Genomic DNA, 20,129 nt, shown 5'->3' with positions numbered 1-20,129 from the left:
GGCACAGAATAGAGTAAAAATAACAACAACAAGTACAACAACAAAAAGCCTTGAACAGGTTAATAAGGAGATGGTGAAAGCCAGATATGCTTCACCTCATGGAAGCATTTTAAGTTCTGCTTCCAGCATAAGATCTCTTTTCAGATGCCTCCACCCCACTCTCCTCCCCTCACCCATTATAGGGTGGTTCACATGGAAAAGGTTTTTATTCACAAAGGTTTTATTCACAAAGGTTTTTATTCTCTTCAAGTCTTACCAAGGAGAGTGGGTGATACCAGAGGAGAATGAAGACTCAGTCATTAGAGAACCTGCAGCAAGACTGTTGAAGTTAAGAAGAAATATAGGCTTTCCCAGAGGTCCTGGGGTCTCTTTGACAGGGATTCATTTGGAAAATCCTCTTCTTTATTATTTCTAGGGTCACATCTCTTCATGCCACTATTGCATATTTTTGCTGCTTGGATCATTTTGCTTCTTGACCCAACTTGCCAGTAATTGGTGTGTTTTTGTCAGGCTGGCATTTTCTGTATATGTGGGAGGGTATGTCTGCGCATAGAATCAGACTTTTACATTCTCTCTTGGTGCCTTGCATGGGGAACCCCTCTCTCTCCAGAATGGCTGGTGAATGCTTCTCCTTCTAAAAGTCCTGCTATGTGGTGTCGTCTCAACTCTGAGGTTGAGTTCTCTGGACAAGAACTGACCCAATCAAGAACGTTGCCAACCTACTCAGATAGGATTGCTGGCACTGCCTCTGTGGCTATGTTTTTGTTTTTGTTTTGTTTTGTTTTGCATACAATTCCACTTATTATTGCATGGATGGTTGAATGAATGAAAGAATCCAGAAATCTTATACTTTTGGTAGCTCCAGAAATCTGCACAATATATGACCCAATAAATACAATAGCATCATATCATGGAAGCTCAATATATGTGCAACAATAATGAACTTCACCTTCCATTTTCATCTCTTCTTTCTGAGATGATGATCTTAAGACATTAAATTTAGTGGGAACTTGAGTGATGCTCTGTTCAATTCTACTAATCAATGTAGAAATCTTCTATAGAAGGAGTTTTATTGTCTATTTGCACATCTCACGTGGTGGGATGCTCACTATTTCATAATATGGTATGACCCATTTTGGATCAATCAAATTGTGAGCAAAGTTGTTTTTATTTTTAAATATGAACTGCAAGTTGCCTTTCTGTAAATTTTACCTATTGATCCTATTTCTCCCCCGACTCCACACTGAGAATTGTCTAAAATAAGATTGGTCTTCCTCCATTTGACTATCCTCAAGTATTTGAAAACAACTGTCATGTTCCACTTAATATTTTCTTTTTCAAAACTGGACCATTCTATACTAAAGCAGACTTCAATAGCTCATCATATCACATGGTTTCTAGGCCATTCCTTTTCCTAGTCCTTCTATTTTAACTTCTAGTTCGTCAATGTGACTTCTACAACCTAGGACTCAGACAGGTTCTATGGTACCAAGAAGGTCAAAGTCATAGGTGTGATCCGTGTTCACATTTTTGGGTCTTCTGAATGCCAGGGTGGTGCTAGGGACTGAGCACTCAGAGATGGCAGGGATTGCCCTCAGAAGGCATCTGGAAGGGAAGACATATTTCACACTGAAATTCTGCTCTGAGACTCTGTCTGATGCATATTTCCATGGCAGGGACAAGGTACTTCTCTCAAAATCCTGGCTTGGATAAAGGAGTATCTTTCTCTTTTCAGTCTTTTTTTTAACTGAGTGAGCTGGAATGAATGAGACTACCCAGAGTGGGCGAAGGATGATGACATGTAGGCCTAGCTTTCACTGGCAGGGTTTGAGGAAGCTGTGTGTCAAGGGCTGTGGCTGAGTATCAAAGCCAGGGGATCTCTGGGGGATAGGAGAGTTTGGCACAGCATTGTGTTGATTTCTGGAATTTATTGAGTGCTGAGATTGGGTATTCTTCACTTTGAAAAAAGATAACTCCAGTTGCATGTGTCATTAGCTGTATAGTCTGTGGTGTTACCTGCAGGTGTCCACTTGCAAAGGTAGGGAGGCACACAAACAGTGCAGAGTAGGTGCTAGGTATTAAGCATTGAGACGTGTGTGGGAGAAGAGAGGAGGGGGCTTCACTGCCCTTCTCCACTCCTTAATATCTATAGTAGATGTGCAAACACTCCAAGAGTTGCACATGCTGGACAAATACTGACACAATCAAGAAAGTCTTTCAGAAAGGCCTTCCTTTCTTCCCAACCTCCAGGTGAGATCTACCTGCCAAACGGAGAGAGGACCACATATGTCCTCCTCTGAGCTTCCTCCTATAAGATCCTAGGTGGCTGCCCTGCGCTTATTTTCCAGAATGTTCTGTAGCTGGCAATATATTTCCCAGACTTACAGGTAATTCTCAGCTTGAAGCCCGATGAGGACCTTAGAAAGTGAAATGGGGTGACAGAAACAAAATGCAAACCTAAGAAGTAAGAAGTAGATGAAAGGAAGCTGACTATGCTGAATGGAGGTCATTTGATTAATACAGAGCACAAAGGAGTCATGAGTTTCAATGCCTGGGGCTGGCTGGATGCCCAGAGAAGAACAGGCCGGGGGCTGGAGGACACTAGCAGAGGAAGGCAGAGGGAGAAGACTAGGCGGGGACTCTGACAGAAGCTGTGGTGGCAGATACTGTGGTTGTTCTCAGTGTGTTGACTCTTGAAGGCAGAGGCCCATGTGATGGCTCGTGTGGACTCTGAGCAGGCCTGCATCTGCAGGAAAGCATAGTATCAGGATGGTGAGGTTGTGATGCTAAGCAGGTAGCAGCAGACTCTGGTTTCTCCTCAGGCACCTGGCAGATGATGCAGATGTTACCATTACACTGGGCTCCTCACAAGAAGGGCCCAAGCTGCAAGAAGGACCACAGTCAACTAAGTGACTGCCTCCACTGGCCTTCAACATGAGCTCTGTGGGTGTCTTGCTCAAAGGACCAGAGCCGGCAGCAGTCTCCTGCTGGTAAGGGGTGTGCTCAGAGCCACGAAGACCTTAGCAGGTGTTTTTACATCTTCTCTGTCTCCAGTTCTGTGTGGATCACTCTTTGTCTCTCCTACCCATCACACCATGAACAAACTTTTTTGTGTGTGCAGTGTGTCTCCAACTAACAAGCTCGGCAGCCTCTGTATGCCAGATCAGTCTGATTGTACCTCAAGTCAAGTAATCATCTAGGGTGGATGTCAGGTTCTCCAGCATCAGTTTTCTTTCTTGCCCACCAGTGATTTTTTTTGACCCTGAACTAGTGCCATCTGACCATTCATCTTGCTTTCTTATGCATCCCTGCCTAGGAAAGTGGTCAGCCCTGGTCACTGCAGTTGAGAAGAGCAGAAAATAATTAAACTATCTTTCATCAAAGCCTTCTGGTCTCAGTCTCCTTGGGTTTGTGGACCATCTTGGCAAGGTAATGCTCCCCACTCCCAACCATGAGACCCTGACCTACATAAGAGCTTCATATATGAAAAGGGAGGTACTGAAAATCAGGACAGTAGGAATTGGGTCTTTTTCTCCATTGAGTTGCTAATGCAAAGCACTGGTACTTGTACAGAGTAGAGGTGCAACAAATATTTATTCTGCAAGGAGGGAAGAATGAAGGGTTACTCAACAAATACTCACTTGATAATTTATTTTAGCTACCTAAAATTTGAGAATTCATTTATAGAGCCATGGCCTCATAGTATTCAGTAAAATTAATTGCAGGTTAATTAAAATTTTAAAGTAAAAAAATCTTAGAAAGGCTAGAAGACACCATAGAATATGTTTATTTGACATGAAGAAGGATTTTCTAAGCTTAAGGCAGTGGATGGAATTACAAAAGAAAAGATTAATTAATTAAACTAATTAAAACTTCTCTATTAAAAAGAAAAATGAAGAATGAGAGGTAAATTTGAAATAGTATTTGAAAAAATATTGTTGAGGCTTTAGGGGACACATAACTAATATGTCTTTCTCTACCTTTCAAGTTTGGAACTATTTTAGGAGCAAAGATATTAGACCAGGAGTTCAAAATGTCACCTTATTGGTGATAAAAAATAGAGTTTGTGGTTAAGATTTGAGGCTATAACAGGTTTCCTAATACTTTATCCCAGAAATAAAGCTACCTGCCTTGTCACAGGCAGAACAGGATGGCTGCGGGCTTCCTTGAGGGGCAGAGCCTCCCTCGGTCAGTTTCTTCTATGGCAGAGGGTGGGCTGATCAGAGAGAGAGAAAGAGTGAGAGACCAAGAGGCATATCAGGAGAGATCAGAGCAGAGGATGAGTTGAAAATATTCTGTTCCTCCTCTGAGTTTCTAACTCCTGAGTCACATGAATCAAGAGGTCGAAGAAGCCATCACTGTTACTCTAGGACAGGAGTTTTGGTGCCATGGGCCACATTGGCAGTCTGATGAGGGCTTTGAATTCCCTTTTTAGAATAATGTTTTTAAATGGATTCCATAAAATACACAGAATGACAAAGGAAACCAACTGTGCTGAAATTCAGTCATAAGAAATATTTTAAAATGTTTGTGGTATATAAAATACATCCTTCTTAATTAGCCCACTAAATATCATGATCTAGTGATATTAGTGATATTAGTGATCTAATAACCACTGTAATTTTGAATTACAGTGTTTGAATTAAAGATTGGTACAGTTGTTTTGGAAAACAAATCCTAAATTATTCACAGTTTTTGGAATCAACTTAATTTATTAAACAAACTTACATTATTTTCTTTTAGTGGCTATGCACTAAGATTTTTCTCACATAACTCAGACTACTCAAATTTTAAAGGACCTCCCAGGTCACGTATCCCAACCGCTCTTTTCACTGCTAGCCAACCAAATATTTTCCAGTCCCAAAGTCATAAACATAATAAAACCCACTGCATCCCATTATGTATGCCTAATCTTCATAGGATCTTACTGTGAATCTTTAAATCTGCCAAACTCTGAGTATTGCTGGAGGAATGGCAAGTTGTCTAGGAGAGTGGTATTTGGGTGTGGTGGCTACTTTTATGTGTCACCTTTGACTGGGCTAAGAGATGCCCAGATAGCAGGCGAAACATTATTTCTGGGTGCATCTATGGGGGTGGCTCTAGAAGAGATTAGTTTTGGAATTAGTCATCGGTAGAATGAGTAAAAGAAGATCGTTTTCACCAATGCGGGTGGGCATCATTTGATACACTCACGGCCTGACTAGAACAAAAAGGCAGAGGAAGGGTAAATTCACTTTCTCTGCTCGAGCTGAGACATCAGTCTTTTCCGCCCTCAGACATTGGTATTCCTAGTTCTCAGGCTTTTAGACAGATGGGGACCCACACATCATTCTCCCGAGTCTCAGGCCTTTGGGCTCATATTGAGTAATACCACTGGCTTTCCTGGTTCTATAGCCAGCAGAGAGCAGACTGTGGGACTTCTCAGCTTCCAAAACCACATGAGCCAATTCTTGTAATAAATCTATGTATATGTTGTATGTAATTATAATATATATAATTATATATTAATTATATGTGTGCAATTATATAATCACATGTAAATTATATACGAATATATGCATATTGTATAAATTATATGTAAATTATATACAAATATATACATATATTAATATATAATATAAATATTGGTTCTGTTTCTCTGGAAGAACCCTGGTTAATACATTTGGCATAAGGATTTTGATACAATATTAGTGGCCAATATTCAATTTTGCCCAGATGAGGTTTTTTGTTCATATTTTTACTATTGTCTATTTTTCCTTCGACCTATCTGCCAGTCCATAAGTCTTTTGCCTTGATCTTGGCATCATTGTCTCATTCATTTAATACATATTTATCGAACACCTGTTATATGCCAATAATTGTGCTAGGGGTTAGTGATGGTTAGTGATGGGGAACAAAGTCGACTTCATTCTTGCCCTCATAGAGCTTACAGTCTCTTTCTTGCAGGGGTCAGCAAATTACTGCTCATGGTTCCAAACCCAGCCTGCCATCTATATTTGCTCAACCTGCAAGCTAGAAAGTTTTTACATTTTAAAATACAATAGAAATCAAAAGAATATCTTATGACACTTGCAAATCAAACAAAACTCAAGTGTTGGTGTCCATTAAGAAAGTTTCATTGGCATGTACCATGCTAACTTGCGTTTTATCTATGGCAGCTTCTGGGCCATAGCAGCAGAGTTGAGCTATTGCAGCAGAAATTGTAATAGCTTCTAAGATGAAATATTTGAAATATTTGTTTTCTGACTGTTTGCAGGAAAAGTCTGCAGATTCTTGAAATAGTGGGATCAATAGAAAGGTACCAAGTAATCAAAAAATAAGTAAAATAATAAGTTGTGGCAAGTGATATGAAGGGGGAAATGAGGCCAAAATGGAGAGTATTAAGAGCATAGCATGGAAAGGGTGGTCAGAGAAGGCCTTCAGGCAGAAGCAACATGAAGCTGAGCTGGACAGAGTGAGCAGGATCCAGCTATGCCAAGAGCAGGGGCAGCTCTGCTCCAGGCAGTGGAGTTGGGGTGGGTGATGGCAAAGGGACTGCTGCACGTGAGATACTGGTGTGTTTGGAAATGGGGGAGCCAGCATAGCTGGGGAATAGTAAGACTGGAGATAGACACATAGTACATGGGAACCACTTTGACATGGTTTGATTTGTGTTTTTATTAAAGACCATTCCAGCTGCTCTGTGGAGAATAGATTACAAGAAAAAAATGAGGAAGGGAGACTGTTTAGGAAGTTATTACAATGGCCTTCTCCAAAAAGTTTCTCTCATGCCTGCCTTCCTTCTGTCAGCATGTACTATGATGGACTCCATAAACCAGCCAAGAAGAGGCATTTCAGGGTCTTGCAAGGCTTTGCAATTATTCTTTTGAAAGTTAGTTATCAATGAGGTTTAGATGTGTAGAGTAGCAACTGATAAAAATTTTTGAAGAAGCAAGTGTTAGATGTCAGGTGTTATTCTAATAAGAATTCATCGAAGAATATTTTCTTGCTAAAAATACAGTTTTCAAATATGGTGCAATAGAATATGGAACAGTGTTGCTAGAAACTGTAAAGGGTGGTGGTCACTTTTACCTCCAGGCAAGTGGTATAACATTTCTCTGAAGTAGATAGCCATATTGGGAAGGAAAATGAGGTCAAGAGTGATAGCTGAACATCTGTTCACAAGAAGTTAGCAGTAATCTGTGCTTGATGCTACTGGGGAGACAGAAGGAATGTTTGGGAAGGATAAGATAGAGGCAGAGAAACATAACTGTGAAGACCAGTGAGGAATTTCTGGAAAAGGATTAGCCTGACTACTTTTAAGAACTCTGATATCTACTTTTTCTTATCTTATTTTTTGAAATGTTACCATGTTAAAACCTTCCATTTCCCCCCAAAACTTCAATGAAAGTCTTATATAGGCACACAGACTTTGGTTGGTGCTTTTCTGAAAGTAATGGGGGTGCTATCTTACAAAGCATGAGATAGTACAGGAAAGCAATTACATGACTGCGGTGGTCAGATGATCTATAAAATGAGGTGGTTTGGTGAAAGCAGAAATTCAAAGCCAGGTCAATTAGGAGAACCTTTCTTCAAGAAATATAAGAGTCCTAAGGAAGGCCAGGTTAGATAACAAGTTTCTTATCACAAGTAATAGGGACTTTAAGGTAATTTCATTTAACAGTTTAAGGACAGTGTGGCTTCTGCTTACATGTAGTTTACAAATCATCTTGCTCTGTCTTACCATTAATCTATAATTACATAAAGTCAAGTAATGTGTTCATTTCAAAGACCAGCAAGAGCAGCTAAAAGAGCATATATGACATCCAAAGGCTCTCACATTGGCAGGGATAGAACCCCTGTTGTTCCTTTGGACGCTGGGGTCCTGGAGGAAGCTTGTACTTCTAGCTACTTGGTGGATGAGAGCCAAGGTCAAAGAAAATTAAAAAGGAACCAAAGAACAAAAGTAAGTGTTTATGGAAAAACACAATCTAGCATTTATAGGAAGTATTTGCTTCCTCCTGTATCTTGCCCTTTCTGAATTTTGGGTTTCCCTAAAGGAAACTGTTCTATTTTTGCAAAACACACACACACAAAGACATGGGCCAGATTTTGCTAAACCTTTTTCAGGAAACACCAATCTGTTTCTGGGCCTCACCACCAATCAGAAATCTTGAAGCTGGAGCCAAAGCATCCATATTTTTATAGTGTCTTCCAGTCACCTCCATGCCCAGTGGAAAGGCACAGTCAAAAGCGTAATGGAGGTGGGATACTTTTGTAATTTAAGAAAGATTGGGCAATTTATTGAGTATCCAAATAGGAACCCACGTAAGTCTGCACAACACAAGAAATAATGAAGTGCTTATTGAATTCAGTCTCATAAAGAGCTTCTCAAAGAATCTCTTCTACTTTTATAATCTTAGGTCTGACTGTAAGTCTCTTGGAGCCTAGAGTGGGCCTTATGTTATCCAAGGACCTAAGCCAATAGCCTTACTTTGAGGTAATGTGTTGCAGTGATGTGGATGAGCTGCCAGGGCCAATCAGCCTGGCTTTCCTGATCCTTCTTCTCTTCATTTTGCTAGCCTCAAAAGAGTTTTCTACTTCCTTCTCTCTTAGGATGCAAGAAAGAATGAATAATTGTCTATAAAACCTCTTGACTTTTGAAGAAAAGTACCATCCGAATATAAAAGTGAATGTGCTAGACAGCTATTAAAGCTCAAAGCAAAGAAAGTCCCAGACGGGGAAGAAACTTGCAAAATATAACTTCACACCTCAAAGTCAAAATCTTGTACAAATGAGTAAGTGGCATTTTTTTGAGGTCAAGAAAACCTGTAGACTCTACAGTTTCCCCAGAACAACAGTAAGAAAAACTGGTCCCTCTGCAATGATTAATAGTTTGCAAAGCAGTGTCATATACATGATCTCATTTCTCATAAATGAGACATGTACATGAAACAGAAACGCTGTAAGATAATATCTATTCTTACCATCATTTAAAATAAAGGGAAAAAATAAAGAGAACCTAAGACTTATGGAGAATAAATTTTACTCAAGTTCCTTCAGCTGCTAAGGGGTAGAATCAGCAACTGAATCCAGATCTGTGGTGCCAAAATCCAAGCCATCTACCTGAGACCACTTCCTTGGAGAGCCAAAAGCCCTCTCCTCTCTAGCTTCCTGTATTTTTATGAACAGTTCATTAAAGAATGACTCCTGATCTCTTCAGTGAGGAATCAGCACTTTGGATCACAGAAACAACCAACCTACAGTCACTCACCAGTGCAGTAGACAGTTACTTCTAAGATGGTTTACGTCTGGTCCTCCAGATCCAAAATAGTTCTTCCTCTCAAAGCTTCAAAGTAAAATAACTTTAAATTCTAAATCACCAAGAAGAGCATTAGAAAAAGTTTCCTTTAGACAACTACTCTTAGATATACCATAGTTAGCTATGATTTATTGTCCCTTCCTGTGCTAGACACTAGCACTTTAATATAGGTTCCCTCAGTCACTCTTTAAGTATTTGTTTTTCAAGTACCTGAAATGTTTCAGGCATCCTTCTAATTGCTGTAGATACAGTAGTGAACAAAATAGTCAACTCCAACCCTCCATGAGGTGAGTAGAGGACAGAGAATACACAAAATAAACAAATAAATAATAAATATGTGAGGGGATGGTAGGAGCTGTGGATATACATAAAGTCCTCAGGAGGGAGGCTGATGTAGGGGTGACCGTGTGACACTGCTGTTGGTGTATGTTTGGGAAGGTCTCTGACTTGAGCTGCTCACTCAAGGACATGGGGGAGTAAACCATATGGTTATCTGAGGATGGACCTTTTTTAAGGAGAAAGAACAGAGCTTGAACGTCCTTGAGAGACAGTGCTGGGTGTGAGGATCATCGTGTAGCACCCAATGGCTGGAGCAGGAAGAGCAAGGGAAGAAGATAGAAGATAAGATAGGGAAGAAGCATGGGGGAGAGGTCCAGAGGGCTTCAAGGCCATTGTCTGACATGGGTTTCTAGTGAATCTTTATAAGTAAGCCTAATTACTTGTATGTTAAAGTTAAAAAGACACACACAGAGAAGTTTCATATGTATTCAAGACTACCTAGGTGATCAGGGGCTTAAATCCAGAATTTCTGATTTCAAACCTTGCTTTCTGTACTCTTTCCTCTCTATCCAGAGATCTTTCTGTTCCTGTAGCCCTGAGTAGAGGCTTTAGACAAATAGCTAAGTTCACAACTAGCTAGTTCATAGCTAGTTTATAAATCTTGATGCACATTTCTAGAAAGTTAACATTAAGTAGAAATTCATATTGGGCATTGTAATGAGAGGCAAATTACATTATAAGATGTTGCATTTATTGAGTTGGGATTTGTAATCTAGACAATCTAATGCTTTGTCTTTAACCAGAGGAAGAAAGGCAGAAGAGAGGAAGCTGTGGCTGCAAGTCTTGGAAATGCAGAACACAAGGGCATATTGAACAACCGGAGATCAAAGAGGCCAGTGGAAATGCAGCCAGCATGAAAAGCCAGGCCAATTCCCTTAGGATGGGACAGCGATGTTCTGCACCTGTTATCTAGAAAATCTTCTGAAATGCACACAATGAAAATGTTGTCCTATGCTTTGGTTCAAGTCCTTTTACAATAGCTACAGAATCTGGAAAGACTCAAACTCTCTTTCTCATGTTACTTCAAAATTCTAGCACAAATGGTTGGCCAGTCATATCATGCCATACAAAAAGCACTGTCCCTATAATCATATTTTCTGATGAGTCCTGGTACATGCTCTCAGGAGCTCATTTCACTTGGCATCTACTCATTCATGTTTTTACTTCTGTCTTATGTGGTACCATTCACATCAGGTGCATCCTTCATGTCAGATACCTGCACCCCTATGTTTGGCCCCCTCTAGATCCAAGCCATTTCACCTGGTGTCACGTAGAAACAAATGAATGGTATGTAGCTAATTGACCCCTGCAGGACATTGAATATTTAGAAGACAACTCTCACTCCCTTCAAAGGAGCAACTTAATAAAATCTTATTGTAGCATTAGCTCTCAACAATTATGGTGCTTTAAGAAATTCCAAGGTAACTCAGGAATGACATCAGAATAGATTATTGCTGCAGGTTCTATATGTCCTCACCCTGCTATCATCCATCCATCTATCCATCCATCCATCCATCCATCCATCCATCCATCTTCCTGATAGCCATCCTTCATATATAGAAACCAAGTGGAATTCTGAGAGCATGTCCCTGGTGGGATCCTCTAACCAGCACAAATGTGGATGGCAATGCCAGGCTAATGAGATTAGCTAAACAAGAGTTGGATGTCCAGGGAAAAGATAAGTGCCATTTTGGTAGGGAAGTCTGGGTGCTGCTGAAGAACCTGTCTTGATAGACGCTGACCAACATACATGGAGTCTTGCCTATGAAAGCCTGACTGGTGTAATTTCAGGAATGCCTAGAAAAAAAGTCATGCTTTCAAAACACCTTCTCCCTCTTGATTGTTGTGGCCTAAAATTCCTAACATTTACTTGTAAGCAGAGTAGTCAATATAATTTGAGGTAAAATAAAAAACAAAAAGAAAACTCTCCAAATCTAGGAACAGCTACAGTGCAGTGTAAATTCACTTTAGGGTGCAACTGATTCTTCCAAGAGGAGGCTGTCATGGGAGTAGGAGAGTGAGTAGTATCCATTTTCTCTTGCTACTATAAATTACCCTAAACTTAGTGGCTTAAAACAACACTCATTTATTGTCTTACAGTTCTGTAGATCAAAAGTCTGAGTGGTGTGGCTATACTCTGCTCAGAGTTTCACAAGGTCAAGGTCAAGGTGTTGGCAGAACTGCATTCCCTACTGGAAACTCTAAGGGAGAACCCACCTCTAGATGTCTCAGGTTGTTGGCAGAGTCTAGTTTTCTCAGTTGTAGGATGGAGGTCCCAATTTCCTTATTGATTATTGGGCAAAGGTTTTTTTGCAGCTTCAAGAAGCTGCCTGCATCACCTGGCCTACGGAACCCTTTCTCCATCTTCAGAGCCAACAATGCTGGTTGAGTTCTTTTCATGATAAATATCTCTATTTCCTCTCCTCTGCCTAATTCCTCTTTCTTAGTCTACCACATCTCTCTGACTTCAGCTGCAGAAATTTGTCTGCTTTTAAGGCTCAAGTGATTTAATTGAACCCATCACATAAATCAGGATGATTTCCTTGCCTTAAAGTCTGTAAATTTACCTATATCTGCAAAGCCTCTTTTGCCTTATGATTTCAAATATTTATAGGACCCAGGGAGTAGAGTGTGGGCATCGTTGAGAAGGAAGCCATTATTTGGTCTACCATAGAGGTGAAGGGCAAAATAATAGGTTTTAAAGGTATTTTTTCATATAATCCTTGCAATTATAAAGAAACAGTAGAAACTCAGAGATGTTAAAAATTTAACTCAGGTAATATGGCTAAACCTCAGCAGCATTGAATTATGAATACAACAATGTCAACTCATAGATAAGTAGAATGTTAGACCTAACAGGGCCTTAGAAATGATCTAGATCAGAGAAATCAAAGATGGTGGCAGAGTAGGAGAACCTGAGGCTCTTCTCTTCCCACAAACAAATCTAGATAACTATCAAATCATCCTAAACACCCTAGAAATTGACTTGAAGGCTGATAGATCAAATTTCACAACTAAAGGGAGAGAAGAAGCCACACTGAGGAAGAGAGGAAATGCAGAGATGTGGCTTGGGGAGAAATGGATCATGGGTGTTATGGAGTGGGGAGCAGTGGTTGCAGAGAAAAGCAAGAGAGAGGAGTGCACAGGGGACTGCCCAAAGAATGTTTCCCCAAAGCCATTGGCTTGGAAAATAAGTGAGGTTGAATTTTGTGATTTTCTTGTAACCAGTGGGCCTTAAAGCCTGGAGTTTTAAAGGTCAGTGGGCTTGGCTGGGATAGACCCCTGAGTGCACTGCTCTGATCCTGAAGAGAAGGCAGGTAAACAATCTGGATGCAGTGTGAAATAAAGTGAAGAACACCTGGGGCACACGTGGGGGAGATTATTTGCTCATCTGGGAGAACATTGCTGAGAGGCAATGATCACAGAGACACCTCTCCAGGAAGAGGGGAACTGGCTGGCACCATTTCCTTTCTTTCCCCTCAGCATAAACACAGGGCCACAGTATGAGGCAGCACAGAGCCAATAGTGGCTGCCCCACTTATTTACACCAAGTTCTGCCCCCAACCCTGCTGTGCTCTGACAGGATTGCCTTTCTTGGTTAAACTTACCTCAGTACCAGCATCGTGGGTCCCTTCCTCAAGAAAACCAGCCTAGGTCCCTGCCCACACCATATCTCTAAAGCCTGGAGCTTCAAGGATCAGCAGGCTTGGCTGGGGTAGATCACTGTGCTGCTCCTGGAGAGGAGACAGACAATCCAGGGGCAGACAGCATGGAAATAGCAATCTGAAAAATGTCTGGAGCACACAGTGGAGAGATTATTCCCTATTCTAGGAGTGCTTCCCTGAGAGGTAGCATACAGGAAGATACCTCTGCAGGATAAAGGGGCTGGCTGGTGCCATTTCCCTCCCTTGCCTCTCAGCATAAGCAGAGTCACTTGAGGGAAACAGCTCAGCTTGGACACTGGCTGCCTAACTTGCTTACACTAAGCTCCAACCTCCTTGGCTCTGGCAGAACTACCCTTCTAGGTCAAGTTCACCTTAGTCCCAGCACAGTGGGCCCCTACCCTAGAAGACCAGCACAAAACCCTGCCCACACCACATCTCCTGACCAGAGACTTTTGCAGGGCCTCAGTTCTGGTGGCATTGGTGACATGTCTCATTTCATAAGCAGACAAGAACACGCCTAGTTAGAACCTGCCACATTCAGTCCAGGGAACAAACACTGCCCAAGTCAAGCAAGGAGAACCTCCGTAGGTGACTAGCCTGAATGATAGAGCAGCTGAAACACAACAGCAGAACACATGCAGCACACACTAGAGACACTCCCTGAAGCCCCAGGTCATGGGCACTACATGACCTCTTCTTCATAAGATCTTTATTTTCAGAAGCAGGAGACATAATTGGCTTTTCTAACATATAGAAGAAGGCAGGGACTTAGATAAAATGCTAAGACAGTGGGATTTATCCCAAATGAAAGAACAAGATAAGGCCATAGCCAGAGATCTAAGCAAAATAGATATAAGTAATATGCTTGATAGAGAATTTAAAGCAACAATCATACAGATACTCACTGGGCTTGAGAAAAGAATGGAAGGCATTAGAAAGACCCTTACCACAGAGATAAAAGAGTTAAAAAATAATCCATCAGAGATGAATAATGCAATAAACAATATTGAAAACAGGCTTGATGCAATGAACAGCAGACTGGAAGAAGCAGAGGAATGAATTAGTAACCTGGAAGACAAAGTAATGAAAAGTAGTGAAGCTGAACAAAAGAGAAAATTATGCAACACAAGAATAGACAGAGGTAACTCAGTGACTTCATATGATGGAGTCCCAGAAGATGAATCATATTATAGAAATTCTTATTATAGGAATCCCAGAAGATGAAAAAAGAGAAAAGTGAGCAGAAATTTTTTTTTACAAGAAATAATAGCAGAAAACTTCCCTAATCTAGGGAAAGAAACAGACATCCAAATCCAGGAGGCACAGAGAACTCCCATCAAAATAAACAAAATCAGGCCAACACAAAGACATATCGTAATTATATATTTGCCAAAAATACTGATAAGGGAAAAATCTTAAAAATGACAAGACACAAGAAGCCAGTAACTTAAAAGGAAAGACCCATAAGCCTAGCTGCAGATTTCTCAACAGAAATTTGGCAGGCCTGAAGAGGGTGGCACAATATATTCAAATTGCTGAATGGGATAGATCTGCAGATAAAATACTCTATACAGCAATGCTATCATTTGGAATAGAGAGAGAGATGGTTCCCCAGACAAACACAAAAGGAGTTTATGACCACTAAACCAGCCCTGCCAGAAATATTGAAGGGGACTCTGAATGCAAAGGAGAGACTAGATGTGACAAAGACAAAAAAGGATCAGAGAAAATCTCTAGAAACAATGAGAAAACAAGTAATAAAATGGCAATAAATACATATCTATCAATAATTATTTTGTAAATGGACTAAATGCTCCTATCAAAAGACATAGGATTAAAAAACAAAAACAAGATCCAAGTATATACTGCCTGTAAGAGAGTAATTTTAGACCTAAAGAGGCCTGCAGATTGAACCTGCCACATTCAGTCAAGGGGGTAGAGAAATATTTATCATGCAAATGAATGTCAAAAGAAAGTCAGAGTAGCAATACTCACACTGGACAAACTAGATTTTTGTTCTTGTGTTGTTTTTATCCCACTTTTTTTTTTTATCACAGTAGTAATGGCCTTGTGGAATGGTTTTGAATGTTTCCCTTTTATTTTATCATTTGTTAAAATTTTGGTAAAAATTGTCATTAATTATCTTTTTAATGTTTGGTAGAATTCGCCAATGAAACCATGTGGTCTTGGGCTTTTCTGTGCTGGGAGATTTTTTTTTAAATGTTATATTTTATTGGAGTTCAAATTGCCAACATATAGCATAACACCCAGTGCTCATCCCATCAAATGCCCCCCTCAGTGCCTGTCACCCAGTCACCCCCACCCCCCGCCCACATCCCTTTCCATCCCCCCTTGTTCGTTTCTGTGCTGGGAGATTTTTGATTGCTAGTTCAACTCTTATTCTTTTTATGGTCTAAGATCTCCTAGTTCTTGAATTCAAGATTCATGATTTAATTGTGGAAACTTGTGCATTTTTAGGAATTATCTTTTTTTCTCTGAATAATCTAATTAGTATATAATTGTTTATAGTAATCTGTTATCACACTATGTATTTCTGTGGTTATCTGTTGTATTGTTTTCTTTTCCATTTCTCATTTTGGTTTTTGAGTCTTAACTTATTTTCTCTTAGTTAATGTAGTTGAGGCAGTGCCAATTTTGTTTATTTATTTTTTAAAAACTGGTTATTACTTTCGATGTTATCTTGTTGCTTGTTCTGGTATTTATTTTATTTATTTCTAAAATTTTTAGAAAAGATTTTATTTATTTAATCATGAGAGACACACAGAGAGAGGCAGAGGGAGAAGCAGGCTCCTTGGGAGGAACCCAATATGGAACTCCATCCCAGGACCCTGGGGATCACGACCAGAGCAAAAGGCAAACGCTCAAGCACTAAGCCATCCAGGTGCTCCTATTTCTGATTTTTCTTTGTTATTTCCTCCCTCCACTAAATTTCAGCTAAGTTTCTTCGTTTTCTAGTTCCTTGTGGTATGACATTAAGTTGTTAATTTGAACTTTTTTTCTTAATACAAGCATTTATCACATAAATTTCACTCTAACATCTACTTTTGCTGCATCCCAAAGGTTTTGGAATATTGTGTTTTCATTTGTTTTGGGACATATTTTGATTTGCCATTTGATTTTTTGTTTGGCTGATTGCTTGTGCAGTAGCATGTGTTTAATATTTACATACTACATATTTAATAATTACATTGTAGATTTTCCAGTTTTGTTTTACTTTTGGTCTTTTTTTTTTAATTTTTTATTTATTTATGATAGTCACAGAGAGAGAGAGAGAGAGGCAGAGACACAGGCAGAGGAGAAGCAGGCTCCATGCACCGGAGCCTGATGTGGGATCGATCCCGGTCTCCAGATCACGCCTGGGCCAAAGGCAAGCGCCAAACCACTGCGCCACCCAGGGATCCCGTACTTTTGGTCTTTAGTTTTGTACCATTATGGTTGGAAAATATACTTGGTATGATTTAAGTCTTCTTAAGTTTGTATATGTTATGTCTCTTTTTTTAAAATTTTTTTTATTTATTTATGATACTCACAGAGAGAGAGAGAGAGGCAGAGACACAGGCAGAGGGAGAAGCAGCTCCATGCACCGGAGCCTGACGTGGATTCGATCCCGGGTCTCCAGGATGCGCCCTGGGCCAAAGGCAGGCGCCAAACGCTGCCCACCCAGGGATCCCTGTTATGTCTCTTTTTATGTGATTTAACCAGGGGATTCTTCTGTGTGTACTTGAAGAAAATGTGTATTTTATTTTTCTTTGATGGAAAATATATATATATATATATATATATGTTTTAGAACCATGTATTCTGAAGTATACTTCAAGTAAAAAAATGTTCTTGTTGAAAAAAAATAGCTTTGATTTAGAGTACTCATTTAAAATAAAGCATACCAGGGGCACCTGGCTGGCTCAGTCGGTAGAGCATGTGACTCTTGATCTGGAGATTGTGAGTTCAATCCCCATGTTGGGTGTAGAGATCACTTAAAAATAAAATATTTAAAAATAAAGTAAAATAAAGTGTACCAGAGAAGAGAGGACTGGAGAATGGGTGGAATAGATGAAGGGGATTAAGAATACACTTATGATGAGTACTGAGTAATGATATATAGAATTGTTGAAACACTCTATTATACACCTGAAACTAGTATAACACTATATGTTAACTCTACTGGAATTAAAATAAAAAAACTTAATAAAAAATGAACAAAAATAAATAGAATTGTTTGAGTGACGTGAAAAAAAAAAGAAAGAAAAAGAAAAATGATCTAGAGCATAAATTCTTACCCTGGGTCTACTGGTTTGGAGTCCATAGGTCCATCAGTGAATGGGAGAGCCAAGAGAAATTCAAAACAAGGATGGGCATATGTAAAAGCATGCCTTTTTTGTTTTTTGTTTTGTCTTGAGACAGGAGTCATTGTTGTCATAAGAACCTCAGTGGGCTCCTACACAAAAAGTATTAAGAAGCACCAATCCCAAGTTTCATTCATTGAATTTCTTTAAACATTACCAACAACCTAGTGGTTGTAGTTGTGAAAATCTAACGCATAGACTTGGGCTTGGGAGACCCCTTTCACGGATCTTCTCCTTATAATCCACTGGCAACTTTTAATTCCTATCCTAATTCCATTTATTGACAGCAATGTAATCCTATAGGGAAGGAGTTATTTAAAGATTATTGGAAAAAATGATTAGATATTAGCATCTCACCTAGGGCTTCTCTATCATAGTCATCCATAAGTATTCATAAACACTGGAACACTGAAGATACTAAGAAGGGAGGCATAAGAAAAGGGAAGGCTGTATAGCTGTGAAATTAGAGTGTAAAATTTCCCTCTCAGGGTCAGTAATTTTAACTTCATCTCAACCAGGCCTTTTTAGCTAACTTTCTCTGGTGTTTCTTTAGTTTTCTGTGCCAGCCTTTTGCACTTCATCCATGGTTTACCTGTCTTTCTCTACCCCGGATTTTGATACCCTCAAGGTCATATCTACTTTGTGCAAAGCACTGCACTTAAATTCATGGAACCAAATAGACATATTTTCTGCCTTCATAGAGCTTATAAACTAATGTTTCAAAAAATGTTTTTTGAAACTGAATATTAAACTGACAATATACAAGTATTTGTTTTATTATTATTGATAATAAAGAGATTGATCTAAATTGCTAACCAGATATTCCAACCATAATATTGATTCGACATCATGTTTTAACCAATCCAGCTGAAGAAAATAAAGAATTAATTATTAAAATAATCTACTGATCAATGAGACAGAAATAGAGGGCAATTTTCTATAATTGTTCAATTATGGGAGCAGAATGGAAAATATTAAAATGTTATGATCCTTATAATCAAATTTGAGATAATATTACATACTAGGAGAATAAAAACAAATTAGATTTTCTTTGAATTCTTTAATTGAGGCAGAATAAAATGGAAAATCAACAATGGTAGAAAATACCCTCTGAGATACATATGAAAGTAAGAGAGGATCCCTGGGTGGCTCAGCGGTTTGGCACCTGCCTTTGGCCCAGAGCGCGATCCTGGAGTCCCGGCATGGAGCCTGCTTCTCCCTCCTCCTGTGTCTCTGCCTCTCTCTCTCTATCATGAATAAATAAATAAATAAAAATTAAAAAAAGGGAAGTAAGAAAAGTGACAGTAAATGATAATATCCATTCAAATAAAATCATCAACCACTACCTTTGCATGATGAAAACAAACAGAACTGTATGACTTTAGACAAGCTACTTAAAAATTCTGAGCTTCAATTTTCTCATCTGTAGAATCTGACAATAATATTGGCCTTACTGGTTTTTTTAAGAACAAATTTTTTAAAATTAAATTATATTGTGTGCATTTGTAAGTGACTACTATTTAAATAAGAATTCATATGGATAAAGAAGATGTGGTTTATGTATACAATGGAATATTACTCAGCAATTAGAAACGACAAATACCCACCATTTGCTTCAACGTGGATGGAACTGGAGGGTATTATGCTGAGTGAAATAAGTCAATCGGAGAAGGACAAACAGTGTATGTTCTCATTCATTTGGGGAATATGAATAATAGTGAAAGGGAATATAAAGGAAGGGAAAAGAAATGTTGGGAAATATCAGGAAGGGAGACAGAACATAAAGACTCCTAACTCGGGGAAACGAACTAGGGGTGGTGGAAGGGGAGGAGGGCGGGTGTTGGAGGGGAATGGGTGACGGGCACTGAGGTGGACACTTGATTATGTCATAGCAAAATACCTTGAAAACAGTAGTATATTTTTAAAGTAGTACTATTGTTAACACTGTATTACATTTTTGTTTAAAACATCAGTAAAAAAGGTAACCGTATAGGACCCAAGATTTTTTATTGTTCTTAGAGAAAACAATAGCCACCCAAAGTACCTGCAGCAAATTGTACAGGTAGAAGGAACCAGGCTATTTTTTTTTCAGTTTTGTTGTGATTTTCTGATGGAATCTTTGTCTTTGGGGATTTTGGCTAACCATTTGCCTCATATTTGTGTCTATCCTGATGATTAGGGTCTAGGTGTAAACGTAGAAAACAAAAAATTAACTTAAGGGAGATGCAGGGGATGATGGCTGGGCTCTGACCTCAGTGGATTTGCCTGTGCTCTTGCGTGCCATTTAGAGAATGATATTAAAGCATGGAAAATGATGGAACTCAAAGGGCAAATGTGCCATAGATCCTGCAGAGAACCCCATCTTGCTATCATCATAGAGCATGGCAGAGGTGACAGCTCCTACTTCACATGTACTTGGGGAAGTGGTGACTGTTATCTTCATCACCACTGCCTCAAGGA

Source organism: Vulpes lagopus, chromosome 1 (assembly GCF_018345385.1).
Source record: "Vulpes lagopus strain Blue_001 chromosome 1, ASM1834538v1, whole genome shotgun sequence".
Lineage (NCBI taxonomy): Eukaryota > Metazoa > Chordata > Mammalia > Carnivora > Canidae > Vulpes > Vulpes lagopus.
The sequence above is the reverse complement of the archived record's forward strand: the minus strand, read 5'-3'. Positions refer to the sequence as shown.